This window comes from Octopus sinensis, unplaced genomic scaffold (assembly GCF_006345805.1).
Source record: "Octopus sinensis unplaced genomic scaffold, ASM634580v1 Contig15656, whole genome shotgun sequence".
Classification (NCBI taxonomy): Eukaryota; Metazoa; Mollusca; class Cephalopoda; order Octopoda; family Octopodidae; genus Octopus; species Octopus sinensis.
The window spans coordinates 1-23,350 of record NW_021833849.1 but is presented as its reverse complement, the minus strand read 5'-3'; the positions used below and the strand labels follow the sequence as shown (position 1 = coordinate 23,350).

Sequence of the window (23,350 nt, the reverse complement as noted above, 5' to 3'; positions counted from 1 at the left end):
ACAGCAACAAGCAGAGTATAAAAGAAGGGCGAAGCGGTGTTCCGGCTGGCAAGAGAGCGACCAATGATCCGGAAAACAGAAGGAGCTAAAAAGCACACACATACATAGACAGACAAGCACGCACGCACACACACACATACACACACACACACACACACACACACACACACACACACACACAGAAATAGACACATGGACTATTGGTCCGATGCGTTCTGTCCACGAGAAAAACACTTCCAGTGCAGTCATCTGAGAAGAAATACCAGCAACAACCAAGGGTTAAACTTGCAACAGAGTGGCATCTCTTTTAGTGGGGTGTCTTCTATCCCCGGGTGTTGGAATATGTTGGATCCCGAGAGAGACTGCGGCCTAATGGGCCTGAATATCATGTAGAGAATATAACTAAGAAACTACTTCAATGAAGACATTGAGGCATGCGCAGTCCCGTGTTAGTGTAACATTGATGGAGTGAAAGTAGACATGAACGTGTAGAAGACGAATCTACGTCCGGTGCTTTGATTGGAATGTAGCTGTTTGTGAAATGTTGATTACTTGAACAATGACAGTTGAATGACCTGATAATACTAATTAGATCAATGATCGTAAATCTAATCAACATGATACATTTTGCAAGTTTTAACATTTTAGTGGAATGTTTAAAATAACAAATGGAATCAATGCCTCTTCCGGTGGTATTTGATCTTAGTCTGCGGGATTACAGTATTTCATCTAGAAAACGAACGGTAGCAACAGATCAGATTTAATCCTTTATTTAACAATTCTAAAGCTTACATTGATAACATTAAATTGGCAAGAAGATAGAATATCAATATAATTTCAAATCATGCAATATTTTCTGTTTCAAGCCATAGTGAGGCCCTGAAACTTGTTTAAATTACATCATGGTGGATTATACAGTCTCATGCATGCATAGTGTTGTATTGAAAGGTACAATTATAGTGTCGTTACAAGGAAAGAATATTTTATATTATATATGGAGAAAATATTATTTTATATCATATATTAAGAAATATTATTTCATATTATATATGGAGAAAATTTTATTTTGTATTATATATGCAGAAAATATCGTTTTATAGCATAAAATATCAGCAAAGACGATTCTTGGAGGCTCTTTTTCGATTTTCACTCAAAAGTTTGTTTCTGCTGTTCTATCCTCTGTTCCATTACCAGTACTTGAACCTGGAAACATAATGAAAAAACATAAAATATAAAAGTTTAAGCACATTAATTACCGGATACTATGAATTTGTATATATATATATGTTTATTTCTTACTATTCGAACTGTTAGAGCTGTTTTCGCTATGTATCCAGTACAACCCTTAAACAAGTAAATAATATTTCCCTAAACAATAGATCAACGTATTTCAGTTTGTGACTTATTCACGAATATACAATGAATGACGATGCCTTTATTGTTACTTCAGCCAATTGACAAGCGCTGATGGAAGGACGGTTCTGCTTTTAGACAAATACACTGTCAACACAAATGTCACATCCTGTTTACATGTAGGAACACTTTCCTAAAATCTATCTGTACATCTTGAAAATGGCAAGCGTGTATCTTTCACAGAAGACAATGCTCGAAACGTAGATCTGAATCCATGAGAAACTACTTTGACAGCCTTCTTCAAATTATGCCAATGTGATCTGTTTGCCCGAACACTGTTGTACGTAGAGATCCCCGTATACTCTACCTGGGCACACAATATATATATGCACACATATATTTATTCATTTATATATATTTTTTAATAATAAATAACATGACCATCCCGAAATATGTATGTGTATATCTATATATATTTTTACATTTTCCCGAGCAATATATAATTTGTTACGAGATTTGACTAGTAAAAATGCTACTGTCTGTTTCGCGGCCTCTATTGTTGCATTTCCTCAATATTGACCACTACTTAGACATACTGACCGGATGCGCATAAACCTCTTTTATATGATTCTGCCATTTGATGCGGAGGATTTTTCGGAGGCAGCGCAGGTGAAAGATGTTTAGGTGAGGCTCTTGGCGTGTGTATAGCGTTCAAGTCTCACTTCCATACAGTAGAGTGCTGAGTACACATGCCTGGTAGATCTTCATTTTCGTGGTCTTGATCAGCTTATTGTTGTCCCAAGCCCGTTTGGAGAGTTGGGCCATCGCAGCAGCTGCCTTTCCAATGCGTATATTGAGCTCAGCATCAAGGGATAGGTTGTAGGTGACGGTAGAGCCCAGATAGGTAAACTATGGTCTCCAATATGTATGTTTGGGATGTCCGATGTAGCCTGACCCATGATGTTGGTCTTCTTAAGGCTGATAGCTAAGCCAAAGTCGTTACATGCTTGCTCAAAACAGTCAATGAGCCTTTGGAGGGCTTCTTCTGTGTGTGATACCAGAGCGGCATCATCAGCAAATAGCATCTCCTTGATCAGGACGTTTCTGATTTTGGTCTTGGCACACAAGCGCGAGAGATTGGACAGTTTCCCGTCACTTCTACTGTGCAGAAACACTCCATCATCTGATGTCTGAAAGGCTTGTGAGAGTAAGAGCGAGAAGAAGATGCCAAACAATGTAGGAGCGAGGACACAACCTTGCTTTACCCCGTTTTTTATTTGGAAGGCGGCTGATGTTGAACCGTTGTGCTGTAAGGTGCCTTGCATGTCATCATGGAAAGACTTGATGATCCTCAGCAGCTTTGGTGGACATCCGATTTTTTGGAGCAGGATGAAGAGGCCTGTTCTGCTTACCGAGTCAAAAGCCTTTGTTAGATCAATGAAGGCCATATATAATGGCATTTTCTGCTCTCTGAAGTTGGCGTACGGAGAATGTCATATCGATAGTTGATCTGCTTCTTCTAAAGCCACACTGCGATTCCGGATAGATACGAGAAGCAAGTAGTTGTAGCCTTGCCAGGATAACGCGGGCAAAGGTCTTTCTAACAGTGCTTAGAAGAGATATACCACGGTAATTGTTACAATCACCACGGTTACCTTTGTTTTTGTAAAGCGTAATGATGTTAGCATCCCGCATATCCTGAGGGACTGTACCCTCTTCCCAGCACTGACACAGAAGCTCATGAAGATGCCGAAGCAGGATGGGGTTTTTGCCGGCTTTGACGATATCTGAGGGGATGCCGTCTTTTCCCGGATCCTTGTTTCTTGCTAGGGAGTCAACAGCCTTGATGAGCTCTGCTATAGATGGCGGACCGTCAAGTTCGCACATGACTGGCAAGATCTTGACACTCTCGACTGCAGACTCAGCCACTGTAGTCTCCCGTGAGTAGAGATCCTGGTAGTGCTCCACCCATCTATCCATTTGCTTGCCTTGATCCCTGATGAGATCTCCAGAGGGGCTGACTTGGTTGCGGATGGACCGAGGGCCTTCTTCAAACCGGCATACATCCCACAGGTGTTGCCACTGTCAGCAGCTGACTGGATACTCTGACAGATTTTCTTGCCAATACCTATTTGCACAGCATCTGGCTGTCAGTTGGGTTTTATTTCGTGCCTTTCTGAGTTCTTCGAGTGACTTTGTAGAAGAGTCACTCTTGTATTGCATCAGAGCTGCACGCTTTGCTTCGATAACTGGCTCCAGCTCTGAGAGCCCCGCATTGAACCAATCTGGGTTTTGCCTTTCTCTCATGCCGAAAGTATCTATTGATGTCGTATACAAAGCTTCCCTGATATAGTTCTACCTACTTTCAGCAGAGGAGGTTGGGCAGCTACTGAGGGCAACCTTGATAGAAGCAGCAAAACATTTTCGCAGTGTAGGTTCCGAGGTTCTGGCAGTGTTAATGCGTGGTCGGCCCACTTTCTTGAAGCGATGGACTTTTTTAGGCAGAATCCTCACCCTACTTCAAATTAGTGAGTGGTCTGTGTCACAATCCGCGCTGTGGTAACTGCGGGTCAATAGAGTAGAATTCAGAAAGGATCTCCATGTAATGATGAGATCCAGCTGATGCCAGTGGTGAGATCTTGGATGTCTCCAAAATGCCTTGTGGGAAGGCTTGTTGGTAAAGAATGTGTTTGTGATGCACAGGTTGTGGTATGTGCAGAATTCGAGTAGTCTCTGACCATTGTCATTCATGTTGCCAATACCAAAGTGTCCAACACAAATGGGCCACGAATCATGGTCAGATCCCACGCGAGCGTTTAAATCCCCCAGAAGGTAGATATTTTCAGTCGTTGGTATATTTTCTATGACACAGTTGAGATCTTTGTAGAACTGGTACTTGGTCTCCTCTGAGCTGTAGAGAGTGGGAGCAGACATGCTGGGTAGATGTACTGAGCCAGAAGAAGTCGAGAGGCGTAGTGAGGGGATACGCTCAGTGCCTCCTGATGGTGGTTCTATTGAGGAGAGTAATGAGTTTCTCACTGCAAAGCCAACGCCATGCTGACGAGGTTCTTCTGGATCGCTTCCTGCCAAAAGGAGGTGAAATCCTGCTCTTTGAGTTTGCCGTTTGAGGGGAGACTTGTCTCCTGCAGCCCAGCAATATCTATGTTGATCCTCTTTAGTTCACGGTCAATGATGGCCGTTTTCCTTGTGTCTTCAACCCTGAGTAGATCATCAGATATTCCAGGGCACATGGTCCTCACATTCCAGCTTGCCAACCGCACAACTGGTGTTTTCTTGACTTTTAGTTGTTTGCCTGGTGCAGAGGTTGCAGGCCGCTTTTCAAGTCATACTCTTAGCTTCAAGCACCCAATGAAGCAGGCGACCTGTAGCGGGTCAGCACCTTATTAACTGGCGGCTGCCCAGCTTGAGGTGGGCAGTAGCTAACCAATAGGACACGAAGGTCCCTCCCACCGTCAGAGGTAACCCGTAGCGCCCATATTTTACGCCAATCTGAATAGATTTATCACTCGTGACTGTTACCTCCCGTGTTGTTTCTGCAGCTTTTTACAGCAGCACTGAAGTGTCCTCTCCAGGTTTGCGCAGGCCTGGGCTATAGATAAGAAAGTCCTGAGTAACCCAATCGTCAGGTTTCCTCTCTCGACCTTGCTGATGTAGTCCAAAGGAGTGCAGTGCATTACGTTTGGCACCAGCTTGGTTGCAGGAGCTGCCGGACGAGTGTCGAGTCGAACACTAGACCGCCTTCGGGGCTCCACTCCGGATTTCTTTGAAGGTTGTCTCCTTTCCGTAACCCTGGATAGGGGCCCATACCGGGTACTGTCAGCCGGAGCCAGCTGAGCCCAGAACGCGTGTCAGGCAGGGTCGTCACTCCCAGAAGTAGTGAAGAAGTTCGCTACCCACTTCCTTTTCAAGTAATGTTAAATTATTATTAGATTTTTCATTCTTTTTCCTACGTTTGTTTTATATATTTATTTTCAGCCACTAACATTCATCATCATCATCAGCAGCAGCAGCAATATCACTATCAGCAGTAGCAGAGGCAGTGGTAACAGCAGTAGTAATGGCAGCAGCAACAGTAGCAGTAGCCGTAGTGGCAGCAGCAACAGCAGCAGTAGTAGCAGCAGAAGCAGCAGCAACAGTGGTAGCAATAGTAGCAGCAGTAGTGACAGCAGCAGTAGTAGTAGCAGTAGCAGCAGCAACAGTAGCAGCCGCAGTAGTAGTAGTAGTAGTAGTAGTTGGTTAGCAAGAGGTAATCTATAAATAGATTCAGCAGATGGTGGCGAGGTCGGCCATAGAGTACATAGAGTACAAAGGACCCTTTGGGTCAAGAGAGGCCAAAACCAGTTGATACTGGGAGCGCTGGCTCGAAAAGCAATTCAACTTGTATTTGCAATTAATGGTAAGAAAATAATAATACATATAATATACACACACATACATACATATGTATACATACACACATACACCACACATATTTTAAAAATTCCTGAATTCAATTGTGTTGTTGCAATAAAAGTTGTAAAAGTTGTGTTTACATGTTTGGGTAATATATTTAAGTTTTTAAGTATATACATGTATATATTAGCAGGTGCTTACTTCCATAATTTTTCTTTTATCGTGCATTTAGTTGTGTTGTTACAATAAAAGGCATTTTTTCATATTCTGATAGGAAGAGGGGACGACAAGATGTTCACACAGAATTGGGGATATTTATATTTCTAATTTTTTTGTTAGGTGTTCGTTTGTGTGTCCAAAGTTGTAGATATGTAAGTTCCTTAACTTATTTTGAGGGAAATTCAAATTACTCACAGAAATATATATATATATATATATATATATATATATATATATATATATATATATATATATATATATATATTATGTGTGTGTGTGTATGTATGTGTGTGTATGTATATGTAGGTATGTATGTATGTATGTATGTATGTATATATATATGTATATATATATGTATATATATATATATATATATATATATATATATATATATATATATATATATATATATGGAGGAACAGTTTCCATTCAATCATCAACTTACAGATAATACCAATTCATATTATTTATTAACTACTTAAATCCCACGCAGTATATATATATTGATAGGCGTAGGAGCAGGTTTGTGATAAGTAGCTTGCTTTGGATTTGGGAGTCGAAAACTGAAAGAAGCCCGTCGTATATATGTGTATAAGTGCAGGAGTGGCTGTGTGGTAAATAGCTTGCTTACCAACCACATGGATTCGGGTTCAGTCTCACTGCGTGTCATATTGGGGAAGTGTCTTCTTTCAGAGTCATGTATTACTTGGAGTCACCCATTGTGTCAAGGCCTACCTCCTAGTCCTCCAACCCACATACAAGAACATCGCGAAATATGACGTTCCAAAGGCATTCCAATTTGAATTTGCAAACACCTCACTGTCATCTACGACACGCTGCAAATATCCTAACGGGTTCGTCCCCATCCAGGTACATTTGCTGTATCTGCACAGAAATGACAATCACATTTTCTTGGCGGAGAACCATGGACTTAATGTGAGTGAGGACAGCTCGCTCATCGCTGGAGGCCAACGCATCGAACGCCTATGTAAAATCTTTTCTGAGGGTCTCGTTGCAGTATTCGTTAAGCTGAAAGACTACTTCGTTACGCATAAGTCCACTAGCTTGTGTGTAGTCTGAACATCTCAGCTCAAAGTTAGCCCACTTTTTGCTAGATCCAGCTTCGGAGATGACGTTGCAGCGGACCTTCTCGGATAAGACTTTCATTGGAGTTGCCTGTTGCTAGGCATTCCGATGAGTACTGATGTCTACAAAGCAAGGCAAGGGTTAGAGGCAAAAAATGATCAACGAATAAAATTGTAACTGAAAGTTGAAGGAGAATTGTCGAATTCACGAACATTACGGTATTGAGTGCACTGACAGACAGTATACACAGTTCTGTTTCCTACTTCCTTAACCGCCATTTTTCCTTCTGAATCTCACAAACAAGATCCAAAAGAAATTTTAACCACACATACATAGCAGGAGATATCAGAAATATCTTCTCCTTATGCAGCAACGGATATTATTATGTAGCCACTAGTACTTTTCATGATGTAAACATAATATCTTCACGAAATATATGTAACAGGAAATTACTATATCCTTGGTTAACAGTAGAAGAGCTACATGTTGCCTTCCTTGCTCACATTCCTCCTATTGTAATAGGGAATGGGGCATGGTTGAATGCTTATTGCCAGGGGACGTGATATATAACAAGATATCTTCTACTTCACGAAAGGAACAAGCCTTAATAGGAAAGTGCTGAGATGGAGGCGACACGGTGAACGACGAATAGCCGATATAAGACGAGCAAGGTGACCCTATGTCGAAGTAATCGTGTACAAGAAAGAAGACGACGAACCCTGTAGCCCTAACACTAAACCTCACGCTAAGACGCATGCATGCATACATACATACATATAGATGCACACACAATGCGCACACGTACAAACGCCCAACACAAACACGTACACGCATACAGACACCTTAATGAAAACAGTACAGATATATCCACAAACACGTGTGCGTGTATTAAAGAAAAATACATGAGATAATTTTATATTTTGTCAGACTTTATGTTCCGAGTTCTAATACCGTCTGATTCGACTTCACTCCCATACCCTTGGGTCCATACATTATTCCTGCCACATTTATGATATTTCAGTTAAAATATCAGTTAAAAATTCAAAAATATAAATTCCTTTGTAAGGGAAGTAACACTAACATCTAAGATTTGTGAAAATACCAAGACTTTTTTTCAAGTTACCTCCCTTGCAAACAAGAAAAATAACTCTTGCCATGACAAGTGTGAAAATATAATCCCCATTTGAAAACGATGGCCATAATTATAAACATCTTTATACCCAATTACATGGGTTAAGAACTTGCCCGTCTCTCACAGATACATTGAATCTTTTTTTCTTCTAAACAACACAACGTAATAGTATAGGTTGTTTTCCATTTCTCCAATATGAAGAAGATAACATCGTTTCGATATGTTTCCATCGTGGTGCCTATATTTCCACACTTTTCTACAATTCTGAAGAATGCGGATGAATAACGAGGGTGGTACACACTTGGAGAGAAAAAAATGTTTGTCAGTTGAAGGAGTGATGTACAGAAATTGGCGGCTCGTGAACTTCGCAGATGATGGAACAGTCCCAGATATTCGTAGGATCAGGGCACCGATGATATCAATGGAGCTGCTTTGAGCGGCACTCAATGTTATGTTGACTACTTAAGTTCACGCTAATCCAGGCCCTGTTTCAATAGGAGACTTTTCCCAGAGAGGCACAACTGGCATCCAGTGTCTGCCCATAGCAAGTAACGGATAACTTGGGTCGGTCGTGAAAGGGAAGTGTCGAAACCCGATGCCTGCGTCGGTTTGAATGAAGGTAGTGATGAAGGGATGGGTGTAGAAAGTATTGTATCCAGGACTCGCAAGGTTCATTATGCTCATGATGGTCAAAAATTATTAGTTGGGTTGAGGATTCGTTAGGGAAGTCGACCAGAAACCATAGGCTGTTGAATATTGCAGATGTGTGGCCTTCTGAGTCCAGTAGTTAACAGTAGAAATACGATGCCTTCCTTGGTTACATTTCTCCTACTGTAGTAGAGAATGGGGCATGATTCGATATTTATTACCAGGGGACGTGAAATATAATAAGATATATTCTACTTCTCGAAAGGAACAAAACTTGACATATATAAATATATATATATATATATATGTGTGTGTGTCTAGGTGTGTTTATTTAAATATATATGAGTTGGCAGAATTGTTCGAACGCCTGGCAAATAATTCTTAGCACTACTTCGTCAAAGTGTATGTACCAACTTCAGATTCCGCATGGGTCGACTTTATACCTTTGTTTCATCAATACAATGTATGTACTATTACGTTGTGTTGTCTAGAAAGGAAACGATTCAATGTATCCATGAGAGACAAGCAAGTTCTTAATCCATTTAATTGGGTATAAAGATGTTTATAATTATGGCCATCGTTTACAATTTTTTTAACTACTATTTCTGTAGTTCTTAATCCCCCGAATCAAGATCGAAGAAAACTTTTTAACCACACATAAATAACAAGCGGTATTTGAAATATATCCTTACACTACAATGAGAATTATTATGTAACACCTCTTCCTTTTCGTGATTTAAACATAACATCTTCATGAATACGTGTAGCAGGAGATCACCATGTCCAGAGGTTAAAAAATATGAGTAAAACTACATGTTACAATACCTGGTTACATTTCAACGATTCTAGTATGGAATGGGGTGTGATTAATTAATTATTTGTGACAAGGGGACGTGAAATATAACTAGATATCTTCTACATCAAGAAGGAACGAAACTTGCTAAGGAAGAGATTAAAGTATTGACATGGAAGAGACAAGGTGAACGAAAAGTAGCAGACATAATAAGACGAACAAGGTGGACATAGGTCGAAGTAATTGTGTAGGGAAGAGAAAGAAGACAGAGACCACTAACACTATGGCCCTAAACTTAAACCTCACACTAACACACACATAAATACATACACACGCGCGCAATACACATGCACACACACATATCCGCGTGCGTGCGTGCGTGCGTGCATGCATACATTCATATATACATTCATACATACATACATACAAACATACATACATACATACATACATACATACATACATACATACATACATACATACATACATACATACATACATATTTGAGAATAATACTAGACCTCGAAATGGACCGCACTGCACTGTTCCAAAAAGTTCCAGCTGTCTCATCTTGGGATTCAAGGGAGCACTGCTATTTAACTCCTCACCAAAATATCGGAGGGATCTCTATGGAATCGGAGTAGATATTTTCAAGAAACAACTGGACTTCTTGCTAGCCAAGATCACAGATAAATCAATATCAAGGCGAGAAACTCAAGAGGACAGCGGTATAAAACTCCTTCCTTCGCCAAATGCCAAACCCATAGAATCACACAGTTTGCATGGTCGCTGGAGTGAAGGCAAGTGGCTTAGAGGTTAGGGGTATTCGGCTTAGATTTGGGTTGATATATTAATACATGCTGAGGTGGGAGAGAGAGGATTTTCTAAGTACCTTTAATTTTAATATGAGTGACAACACAAAACTTTGATATACTTGGCTGTTATTTCTAGCATCACGTAGGACCACCAATTGTGTATTATTCCTCCAGATGCTTCTTAAAGTCTCTTTCAATCTTTCATGCAAAACAATGCAGAATACAGTGTACTGAACTGTTTTTTCTAGCATATTTCCCGACCACATGTAGGACAATATATTTGATAGACGCTTCCTCAAGTGTCCTGCTTTGATATAGAAAATAACTTTAGGAATTTCAAGGTGTTTGGTTGCTGTTTCACGAATGATGCGAGACAATAGAGAGGTGAGATTCTTTTATAAAAGTCGAATTGGTTTGGGGAGGGAAACAATGAGATTAAGGGAAGGAAAGAGAGTGAGAGAGAGAAAGAGTAAAAGGAAGGAAAGAATGAAAGAAAGTGTGTGAGAGAGAGAGAGAGAGAGAAAGGAAGAATGAAAAGAGAAAAAAAGAAGGAATGAACGAAAAGAGAAAGGAAGGAATAAAGTAACGTGATTCTGTAAAAATGCATGAAATGAGAGCGGAAGAAAGAAAGAAAGAAAGGAAGAAAGAAAGGAAGGAAGGAAGGGAGGAAGGAAAGAAGGAAAGAAAGAAAAAAGAAAGAAGAAAGAAAAAAAAGAAAAAGAAAGAAAAAGAAGGAAGAAAGAAAGAAAGAAGGAAAGAAAAAGGCAGGAAGAAATAAATAAAGAAAAAAAGAAAGAAGGAAAGAAAGAGAGACAGAAAGAAAGAAAGAAAAAAGGAAGAAAAAAGGCAGGAAGAAATAAATAAAGAAAGAAAAAAGAAATAAAGAAAAAAAAAAAGAGGGAATGAAAGAAAGAGAGACAGAAAGAAAGAAAGAAAAAAGAATGTAAAATGGAAAGAAAGAAAGGGAGAAAGAAAGTAAGTAAAAAAGAAAGAACGTAAGAAAGAATGAAAGAAGGAATGAAAGAAAGAAGGAAAGGGAAAAAGAAAGTAAGAAAGAAAGAAAGGAAAAAGAAACAAAAAAAAGGAAAAAGAAAGAAATAAAGAAGTAAGAAAGAAATAAAGAAAGAAAGTGAGAAGAAAAGAAGGAAGGATAGAAGGAAAACGAAGGAAAGATAGAAGAATGAAGAAGAATAAAAAGAAGGAAAGATGGAAAGAACAAAGAAGTAAAGATAGAAGGAAAAAGAGAGAAAAATAGAAAGAATGAAGGGGAAAAAAGGAAAAAGAAAGAAGGAAAAAAGAAGGAAAGAAAGTGAGAAGGATAAGAGCAGGGTGAGAGGGAGAGACAGAAAAAGGAGAAAAGGAAAGGAAAAGAAGCACGACAAAAAAAGGAAGAAAAGTAACGAAGAAAGAAAAAATGTAATAAGAAAATAAAAAGATACGAGAAATTCAGGAAAAAAAGAAAGAAAGAAATAAATAAGAAATGAGGAAAGAAAAAATAATGAAAGAAATAAGAAGCAAAGAAAGAATAACGAATGAGAGAAGTGAAGTAAGGCAGGAAGAAGAAAGAAGAAAGAAAGAAAGGAGGAAAGAAAGAAGGAAAGAGGAAAGAAAGAAAGACATAAGATGAAGAAAAACAGAAAGAAAGAAAGAAAGAAAGAAAGAAAGGAAGATAGAAAGAATGAGAGAGATAGAGAGGAAGGCGACGTAATTCTGTAAAAATGATGAGAAGAAAGAGGGAGAGGGAGAGAGAGAGGGATGGAAGGAGGAGGGATTAGAGAAATAAATGTTAATATATAATAAGGTAATAGAGAGAGGGAGAGGGAGAGAGAGGGAGAAGGAGAGAGACAGACAAACAGAGACACGGAGACAGAGAGAGACATAAGAAGCGAGAGGGAGAAAGAGAGAGACAGACATAGAGAAAGAGAGGGAGAGGGAAAGGGAGGAGAAAGGGAGAGAAGGAAAGAGGTAAGAGAATGAGAGAATATTATATAAGGAGGTGGAGGGAGAGAGAGAAGGATACATAGGTTTAGAAAGAGAGGGAGAGTGTGACGTGGGGCGGAGCGCAAAAGAGGTAGAGGGAGAGTATGAGATATGAGGTGGTAAAGTGGGAGGGAGAGAGAGACAAAAAGTGAGGGAGGGGGAAGGAAATAGAGATGACGTATGAGATATATGCTTTGTGAGGGAGGGAGAGTAAGAGTTGAGAGAAAACGAGGGATGAGGGAGGCGGGGTTAAACAATAACATAAATAAGTGAAAGAGGGGGAGGGAGAGGAGGAGAGAAGGAGAGGGAATGATGTGTGTGATAAGAGAGGGAGTCTATCATGTATTAGAGAAAGGAAGAGGGGAAGGATGAGGTATTAATGCAGAATGAGGAAGGAGACAGAAGAGTTTCGAAGTGTCCTTCATTTTCATATGAAACACAAAACCAAACTTTAACATACTTGGCTGTTATTTCTAGCATCCCCTATTGGACTATATTTCTCCACATGCTTCTTAAAGTGTCCTTAAACACTTCCAGTGCAGTCATCTGAGAAGAAATACCAGCAACAACCAAGGGTTAAACTTGCAACAGACTGGCATCTCTTTTAGTGGGGTGTCTTCTATCCCCGGGGGTTGGAATATGTTGGATCCCGAGAGAGACTGCGGCCTAATGGGCCCGAATATCATGTAGAGAATATAACTAAGAAACTACTTCAATGAAGACATTGAGGCATGCGCAGTCCCGTGTTAGTGTAACATTGATGGAGTGAAAGTAGACATGAACGTGTAGAAGACGAATCTACGTCCGGTGCTTTGATTGGAATGTAGCTGTTTGTGAGTGGAGGCGCAATGGCCCAGTGGTTAGGGCAGCGGACTCGCGGTCATAGGATCGCGGTTTCGATTCCCAGACCGGGCGTTGTGAGTGTTTATTGAGCGAAAACACCTAAAGCTCCACGAGGCTCCGGCAGGGGATGGTGGTGATCCCTGCTGTACTCTTTCACCACAACTTTCTCTCACTCTTACTTCCTGTTTCTGTTGTACCTGTATTTCAAAGGGCCGGCCTTGTCACTCTCTGTGTCACGCTGAATATCCCCGAGAACTACGTTAAGGGTACACGTGTCTGTGGAGTGCTCAGCCACTTACACGTTAATTTCACGAGCAGGCTGTTCCATTGATTCGGATCAACCGGAACCCTCGTCGTCGTAACCGACAGAGTTCTCCTGCAAGGGGTGGTGGTGATCGCTGCTGTACTCTTTCACCACAACTTTCTCTCACTCTTACTTCCTGTTTCTGTTGTACCTGTATTTCAAAGGGCCGGCCTTGTCACTCTCTGTGTCACGCTGAATATCCCCGAGAACTACGTTAAGGGTACACGTGTCTGTGGAGTGCTCAGCCACTTACACGTTAATTTCACGAGCAAGCTGTTCCGTTGATTCGGATCAACCGGAACCCTCGTCGTCGTAACCGACGGAGTGCTTCCATTCCAGCTGTTTGTGAAATGTTGATTACTTGAACAATGACAATTGAATGACCTGATAATACTAATTAGATAAATGATCGTAAATCTAATCAACATGATACATTTTGCAAGTTTTAACATTTTAGTGGAATGTTTAAAATAACAAATGGAATCAATGCCTCTTCCGGTAGTATTTGATCTTAGTCTGCGGGATTACAGTATTTCATCTAGAAAACGAACGGTAGCAACAGATCAGATTTAATCCTTTATTTAACAATTCTAAAGCTTACATTGATAACATTAAATTGGCAAGAAGATAGAATATCAATATAATTTCAAATCATGCAATATTTTCTGTTTCAAGCCATAGTGAGGCCCTGAAACTTGTTTAAATTACATCATGGTGGATTATACAGTCTCATGCATGCATAGTGTTGTATTGAAACGTACAATTATAGTGTCGTTACAAGGAAAGAATATTTTATATTATATATGGAGAAAATATTATTTTATATCATATATTAAGAAAATATTATTTCATATTATATATGGAGAAAATTTTATTTTTGTATTATATATGGAGAAAATATTATTTTATATTATATATGGAGAAAATTTTATTTTTGTATTATATATGGAGAAAATATAATTTTATATTATATATGGAGAAAATATAATTTTATATTATATATGGAGAAAATATTATTTCATATTATATATGGAGAAAATATTATTTTATATTATATATGGAGAAAATTTTATTTTGTATTATATATGCAGAAAATATCGTTTTATAGCATAAAATATCATCAAAGACGATTCTTGGAGGCTCTTTTTCGATTTTCACTCAAAAGTTTGTTTCTGCTGTTCTATCCTCTGTTCCATTACCAGTACTTGAACCTGGAAACATAATGAAAAAAACATAAAATATAAAAGTTTAAGCACATTAATTACCGGATAGTATGAATTTGTATATATATATATATGTTTATTTCTTACTATTCGAACTGTTAGAGCTGTTTTCGCTATGTATCCAGTACAACCCTTAAACAAGTAAATAATATTTCCCTAAACAATAGATCAACGTATTTCAGTTTGTGACTTATTCACGAATATACAATGAATGACGATGCCTTTCTTGTTACTTCAGCCAATTGACAAGCGCTGATGGAAGGACGGTTCTGCTTTTAGACAAATACACTGTCAACACAAATGTCACATCCTGTTTACATGTAGGAACACTTTCCTAAAATCTATCCGTACATCTTGAAAATGGCCAGCGTGTATATTTCACAGAAGACAATGCTCGAAACGTAGATCTGAATCCATGAGAAACTACTTTGACAGCCTTCTTCAAATTATGCCGATGTGATCTGTTTGCCCGAACACTGATGAACGTAGAGATCCCCGTGTACTCTACCTGGGCACACAATATATATATGCACACATATATTTATTCATTTATATATTTTTTTAAATAATAAATAACATGACCATCCCGAAATATGTACGTGTATATGTATATATATTTTTACATTTTCCCGAGCAATATATAATTTGTTACGGGATTTGACTAGTAAAAATGCTTCTGTCTGTTTCGCGGCCTCCATTGTTGCATTTCCTCAATATTGACCACTACTTAGACATACTGACCGGATGCGCATAAACCTCTTTTATGCCGGAAATAGATAGACATTATATTGATTTGGCAGTGGTAAAATGAAATGAATGGAAACGAAGAGAAAAAAAATTATATCATTGTTCGGCAATGGGATGTGATTTATTCCTCTTTTATATCTCTTAGAGATGAGTTAAAGCGTATAAGCTGTGTGTGTATCTATCGATCCTAATTCAAAAATTAATATGATCACGTCGAACAAAATGAATTTTCGCTGAGGAAAATTATTTGCAGCATTGAATAATTTTCCTGAGTGAATTAAAGAAAGTACTGGAATTGTGTGAATTATTCTGCCCAGTAGAGTCTGCATCTTCTACTTCTATACAAAATTAGAAGAAAACATTTTTGCCCTCGGTTAGACAAACCGTTCCGTAGGGACAAGAAACGGAAAAGAGCCAAATAAAATGCTGATTTATTGAAATTATCCAAGCTTCGAGAAAATGTAAATGAATAGTTGTATGTATGAGAGAGAGGGAGGGAGTCTGTGTCCTAAGGTATCATCCATTGTGGTTGATGATGACGACAACGACGAAGAGGATGGTAATGGTGATTGATGAAGCTAATTATGACGGTAATGGTGATAAAAAAATGAAGAAACACGATACTTACTTTCATCAAGCAAATTCATGTTGAGCAATGCCTGGAATTTGTTCAAAACTTGGGAGATATTGCGCCGCAGTTGACTTTGAACACTTAAAGAGATTAATTGTTTTGTTTCAATTATTTCTATATTCAAATATAGCTTAGGATTGGATCATCATAGGTAAAATAACCGCATTCAGTATGGTTGAGAACAGAATTAGTGAAGAAGGCTAGAACTACAAGCGGGTGACTAAAAGTTAGTGTTAAGAACATATTCGTCCAGTACCGTGGCTTGCCCTCTTTAGCATGTAAGAAATCCACATGGTGGTCTTCCCTCCGTGTATAAATTTTTATAAACGTATCATATATATATATATATATATTATATATATATATATGTAATTACCTGGTTGGTTTTAAATTGCGTGTTAGCCACCTTAATTATTTTATAATCTTCACATTGCCATTTTGTGAAATCAATCACTCATTTTTATGTCATTCTCAATGATATTGACAGGCGGGAGTTAACCTCCACCAGCCGTAATGGAGTGAGCATTGCTGATGAGTATTAACTTCTTATAAGAAATTACCATGTTAATCTAATCCATCTGGCTTACCGTGGGGAATGTTCTCCCCCCCCTGCCAATGCACTATGTGTTTTTTTTTATGGCTAAGGTGTCTATGACTATAATTTAACACAATCACTGGTAAAAGTTTGCAAGACTCAACGAAATGTTTTAGGAAAATAAAAATAAGAAATACGTTGAAATATTACTAGTGAGTGTGTGGAATTATAAGGCACAAAAAGAAAATGGCTCTCCCCAGACAGAACAGAATATGCTTCAACACACGAACTCATATAAAGAATCTTGCAAACCAAATCCCAAAACGAAATAGTCTATGACTAATATTTCTAATAATGCTGGTGCTCACCGCACTCTTGTCACCTTTAGTGATTGTGAATTATTTCCCTGTTGGTCTTAAAATGCTGATAGCCGCCTTGATTTATATATACACGCTCATATATATATATATATATATATATATATATATTATATATATATATATATATATATATATACATATATATATACATATATATATATATATATATATTATAAATACATTCGTATATGTAAGTATATCGTATGTTGTATATGTATATATTTGTATTTATTTGCTTTTCTGAGTATATTCCACTGATGAAGGCAGAGCATTTCTTATGCAGAGTCAGAAATCCGGGATCTGGAATTATCCAGAAATGTTTGCTATTCTATTTTGTCTCTTCGTCTTCTCTCCTGGTGCTATATGAACATTTAATGTGGCTCTAGAGTCAAGTTTTGACTGCTATTACCCTACATTATAATTTTAAATAAGTGTTACCTTTGATGGTTTTTATTCCCATGCTGGCCACCTGATAAAATCGATATTTAAATATTGATCTTATCCTTCTGTGTGTGTATATATATATATATATATATATATAATCAATATAGGGTAGCAACAAATTTTAGGTTAGATATTGCCGAAGCGGTAGTGGTGCTGCCTCGTGTAAATATCTCTCCCTCCTGGCTTACTTTACTGATGAATCTGTTGGCGTATGTAAGATTAGCTTGATTCAATTTAATCAGGCAGATTTACCATTAAAAATCGATGAAACAATGCATTGTATAAAGTGTAACAGGGTAAATGTTTTTTTTAATTTTCTCCTGGTTTGCGGAATTACTACTATTTTGCGGTTGAAGCCTTGGCTGTTATTTCTAGTGGGTTGAACGGCCTATTATGGACGTTCCTTAATTTGTTATATATATATATATATATATATATATATATATATATATATATATATATATATATATGTTGGTTGGCATCCTTTTTGTCTCGGGAGACAATGGAGTTGCGCATAAAATAGTCCAGTCCGGCTTTTATATTTCATATCCTGATACATTTCCTGCTGTGGCTGTGTAGTCCTATCCTGGACAAACACTCCCTCTGGCAGGTACCGCAAATATAGCGAAGACTGTTCCTGGCTGGTTGTAATGTCATAGTTTCTTGTTGACGTCTCTTCTTTTCTTTCCATTTCTCCTCTCTCTCTCTGTCACTCCTTTGTATTCCCTCTTTTACTGTACGACGCCATTCTCCACGGTTGCCGGCAACTGCCTCCCAACCGCTAATATTGATGTTGCAGGCCTTCATGTCCCTTTTGCAAACATCCTTGTAACGTAAGATCGGTCTACCCACAGACCTGGTACCGCTAGCAAGCTCTCCGTAGAGTATGTCCTTGGGGATTCTGCCATCTTTCATACGGCTAACATGCCCAAGCCATCTCATACGTCTTTGTGTGAGGAGTGCAAACATGCTTGGTATTCCTGCTTGCCTGAGGACATCTTTGTTGGGGATATGATTCTGCCATTTGATGTGGAGGATTTTTCGGAGGCAGCGCAGGTGAAAGATGTTTAGGCGACGCTCTTGGCGTGTGTATAGCGTCCAGTCTCACTTCCATACAGTAGAGTGCTGAGTACACATGCCTGGTAGATCTTCATTTTCGTGGTCTTGATCAGCTTATTGTTGTCCCAAGCCCGTTTGGAGAGTTGGGCCATCGCAGCAGCTGCCTTGCCAATGCGTATATTGAGCTCAGCGTCAAGGGATAGGTTGTAGGTGACGGTAGAGCCCAGATAGGTAAACTTCTCCACCTCTTGTAATCTGTGGTCTCCAATATGTATGTTTGGGATGTCCGATGTAGCCTGACCCATGATGTTGGTCTTCTTAAGGCTGATAGCTAAGCCAAAGTCGTTACATGCTTGCTCAAAACAGTCAATGAACCTTTGGAGGGCTTCTGTGTCTGATACCAGAGCGGCATCATCAGCAAATAGCATCTCCTTGATCAGGACGTTTCTGATTTTGGTCTTGGCACACAGGCGCGAGAGATTGAACAGTTTCCCGTCACTTCTACTGTGTAGAAACACTCCATCATCTATGTCTGAAAGGCTTGTGAGAGTAAGAGCGAGAAGAAGATGCCAAACAATGTAGGAGCGAGGACACAACCTTGCTTTACCCGGTTTTTTATTTGGAAGGCGGCTGATGTTGAACCTTTGTGCTGTAAGGTGCCTTGCATGTCATCATGGAAAGACTTGATGATCCTCAGCAGCTTTGGTGGACATCCGATTTTTTGGAGCAGGAGGAAGAGGCCTGTTCTGCTTACCGAGTCAAAAGCCTTTGTTAGATCAATGAAGGCCATATATAATGGCATTTTCTGCTCTCTGAAGTTGGCGTACGGAGAATGTCATATCGTTAGTTGATCTGCTTCTTCTAAAGCCACACTGCGATTCCGGATAGATACGAGAAGCAAGTAGTTGTAGCCTTGCCAGGATAACGCGGGCAAAGGTCTTTCTAACAGTGCTTAGAAGAGATATACCACGGTAATTGTTACAATCACCACGGTCACCTTTGTTTTTGTAAAGCGTAATGATGTTGGCATCCCGCATATCCTGAGGGACTGTACCCTCTTCCCAGCACTGACACAGAAGCTCATGAAGATGCCGAAGCAGGATGGTGTTTTTGCCGGCTTTGATGATATCTGAGGGGATGCCGTCTTTTCTCGGAGCCTTATTTCTTGCTAGGGAGTCAACAGCCTTGGTGAGCTCTGCTATAGATGGCGGACTGTCAAGTTCGCACATTACTGGCAAGATCTTGACACTCTCGACTGCAACCTCAGCCACTGTAGTCTCCCGTGAGTAGAGATCCTGTTAGTGCTCCACCCATCTATCCATTTGCTTGCCTTGATCCCTGATGAGATCTCCAGAGGGGCTGACTTGGTTGCGGATGGACCGAGGGCCTTCTTCAAACCGGCATACATCCCACAGGTGTCGCCACTGTCAGCAGCTGACTGGATACTCTGACAGATTTCCTGCCAATACCTATTTGCACAGCGTCTGGCTGTCAGTTGGGTTTTATTTCGTGCCTTTCTGAGTTCTTCGAGTGACTTTGTAGAAGAATCACTCTTGTATTCCATCAGAGCTGCACGCTTTGCTTTGATAACTGGTTCCAGCTCTGAGAGCCAAGCATTAAACCAATCTGAGCTTTGCCTTTCTCTCATGCCGAAAGTATCTATTGATGTCGTATACAAAGCTTCCCTGATATAGTTCTACCTACTTTCAGCAGAGGAGGTTGGGCAGCTACTGAGGGCAACCTTGATAGAAGCAGCAAAACATTTTCGCAGTGTAGGTTCCGAGGTTCTGGCAGTGTTAATGCGTGGTCGGCCCACTTTCTTGAAGCGATGGACTTTTTTAGGCAGAATCCTCACCCTACTTCTAATTAGTGAGTGGTCTGTGTCACAATCCGCGCTGTGGTAACTGCGGGTCAATAGAGAAGAATTCAGAAAGGATCTCCGTGTAATGATGAGATTCAGCTGATGCCAGTGGTGAGATCTTGGATGTCTCCAAGATGCCTTGTGGGAAGGCTTGTTGGTAAAGAATGTGTTTGTGATGCACAGGTTGTGGTATGTACAGAATTCGGGTAGTCTCTGACCATTGTCATTCATGTTGCCAATACCAAAGTGTCCAACACTATTGGGCCACGAATCATGGTCAGATCCCATGCGAGCGTTAAAATCCCCCAGAAGGTAGATATTTTCAGTCGTTGGTATATTTTCTATGACACAGTTGAGATCTTTGTAGAACTGGTACTTGGTCTCCTCTGAGCTGTAGAGAGTGGGAGTAGAGATGCTGAGTAGATGTACTGAGCCAGAAGAAGTCGAGAGGCGCAGTGAGGGGATACGCTCAGTGCCTCCTGATGGTGGTTCTATTGAGGAGAGTAATGAGTTTCTCACCACAAAGCCAACGCCATGCTGACGAGGTTCTTCTGGATCGCTTCCAGCCAAAAGGAGGTGAAATCCTGCTCTTTGAGTTTGCCGTTTGAGGGGAGACTTGTCTCCTGCAGCCCAGCAATATCTATGTTGATCCTCTTTAGTTCACGGTCAATGATGGCCGTTTTCCTTGTGTCTTCAACCCTGAGTAGATCATCAGATATTCCAGGGCACATGGTCCTCACATTCCAGCTTGCCAACCGCACAACTGGTGTTTTCTTGACTTTTAGTTGTTTGCCTGGTGCAGAGGTTGCAGGCCGCTTTTCAAGTCATACTCTTAGCTTCAAGCACCCAATGAAGCAGGCGACCTGTGGCGGGTCAGCACCTTATTAACTGGGGGCTGCCCAGCTTGAGGTGGGCAGTAGCTAACCAATAGGACACGGAGGTCCCTCCCACCGTCAGAGGTAACCCGTAGCGCCCATATTTTACGCCAATCTGAATAGACTTATCACTCGTGACTGTTACCTCCCGTGTTGTTTCTGCAGCTTTTTACAGCAGCACTGAAGTGTCCTCTCCAGGTTTGCGCAGGTCTGGGCTATAGATCAGAAAGTCCTGAGTAACCCAATCGTCAGGTTTCCTCTCTCGACCTTGCTGATGTAGTCCAAAGGAGTGCAGTGCATTACGTTTGGCACCAGCTTGGTTGCAGGAGCTGCCGGAAGAGTGTCGAGTCGAACACTAGACCGCCTTCATGGCTCCACTCCGGATTTCTTTGAAGGTTGTCTCCTTTCCGTAACCCTTGATAGGGGCCCATACCGGGTACTGTCAGCCGGAGCCAGCTGAGCCCGGAACTCGTGTCAGGCAGGGTCGTCACTCCCTGAAGTAGTGAAGAAGTTCGCTACCCACTACCTTTTCAAGTAATGTTAAATTATTGTTAGATTATATATATATATGGGTATGTATGTGTATGTATATATGCATATATATATATATATATACACAGTTCTCTCTTTATCTTTATATGGGTTTGTTTGTCCTTTGTATAATAAAACATTGATAAACACTTAAGAATTTCGTCGAAGGTACGAATTAGTATATTGTGGGCCACAAGTAAAACACTGTTGATCATGGTGACGTATAATACATGCGATAAAATCGAATGTTTGGAACAAAACAAAATAAATTTGAATAAATGTGTTAGAAGCTTTTGCTTACCCAGGATATTCAACTCGGAATTTTCCAGTCACGGTTAAAACCTCATGCTCCATCTGCAAAAGCCAGATGTGTATATATATATATATGCATACATTAAATTCAAGAAACAAAGTTTGATTTAAAAGCGTTGAGAAGTATAAAAAGATACAGATAAGGAAATAATTTTACATATGTATGTATTTGTGTTTAAGCTGATCAGGCTAACAAAATCGATATCACTATCTACGAAACGTATTGAGCTCACTCACTATTTAAATTGACGTTTTGCATTTCTTGTATAAAATATGCATGTGTGTGTGTGTGGTGTGTGTGTGTGTGAATGTATGCATGTGTGCGCGTGTTCAGCGCGTGTGTGTGTGTGTGTGTGTTCGGAGAAAGAGAGGGCAGATATCTACTCACGGCTCTTGATATGTTCTCAGCAGGTTTTTTATATTCGTTGAAAGATTTTAAAATCAAACGAAATGCGAAGGATTTGGTCCAGCCTATGGATTGATATAGAAAATAATTGCTGTATTTATAAATGAGACACACGTCATAGATGCACATAAAACCCACATACGTAGATAAAAATATACATTCATAATCACATATACACTTAAAAATACTATAAATAAATATATATATATACGAACATACAGACTCACATTAATACATCTGCATCTACATGTATAAACACATATATAAATGCATGTTTGTACACATACACAGTTCCATGTACTTATATATATATATATATATATATATGTGTGTGTGTGTATATATATATATATATATGTATATATATGAACAATTTCAGTTAGAATGGTTGATTCTCTCAATTTCGATACCATATGACAAAGGCAAGAATTTCTGTCTTCTCTGCAATTCTGAGCTATTTTTCATTATTTTTTCTAAAAATACTCTAGTAAGCACGGTTATAAAGCGAGCATACAGATGTAAGCATTGGCAGAAACATACATTTAGTGCATATAAGTAGTCTCTATAATTATATATAATTCAAACTTTAATTTCTTTTATATTTAACATTCACTATGGGTATCCCTACTCTTTCTATTAGCTACTTATGACGTTATATCATATAAGGCTTTGGTCGGCCTGAGGTTATAGCAGAAGACACTTGCCCAAGGTACCACGCAGTGGGACTGAACCCGGGACCATATGGTTCGTAAGCAATCTA

General features: G+C 39.5%; 1 long non-coding RNA gene across 1 annotated transcript; it reads right to left on the bottom strand.

Annotated features, from left to right (window-relative positions):
- Positions 1 to 14,658: 14,658 nt before the first annotated feature.
- LOC115230493 lies at positions 14,659 to 22,723 on the bottom strand. Its single transcript, XR_003883432.1, has 4 exons — positions 22,573 to 22,723; positions 22,174 to 22,226; positions 16,185 to 16,267; positions 14,659 to 14,797 (listed from the first exon to the last, which is right to left on the bottom strand). It is a non-coding gene; the product is annotated as an uncharacterized LOC115230493 (long non-coding RNA).
- Between the last annotated feature and the right edge of the window lie 627 nt (positions 22,724 to 23,350).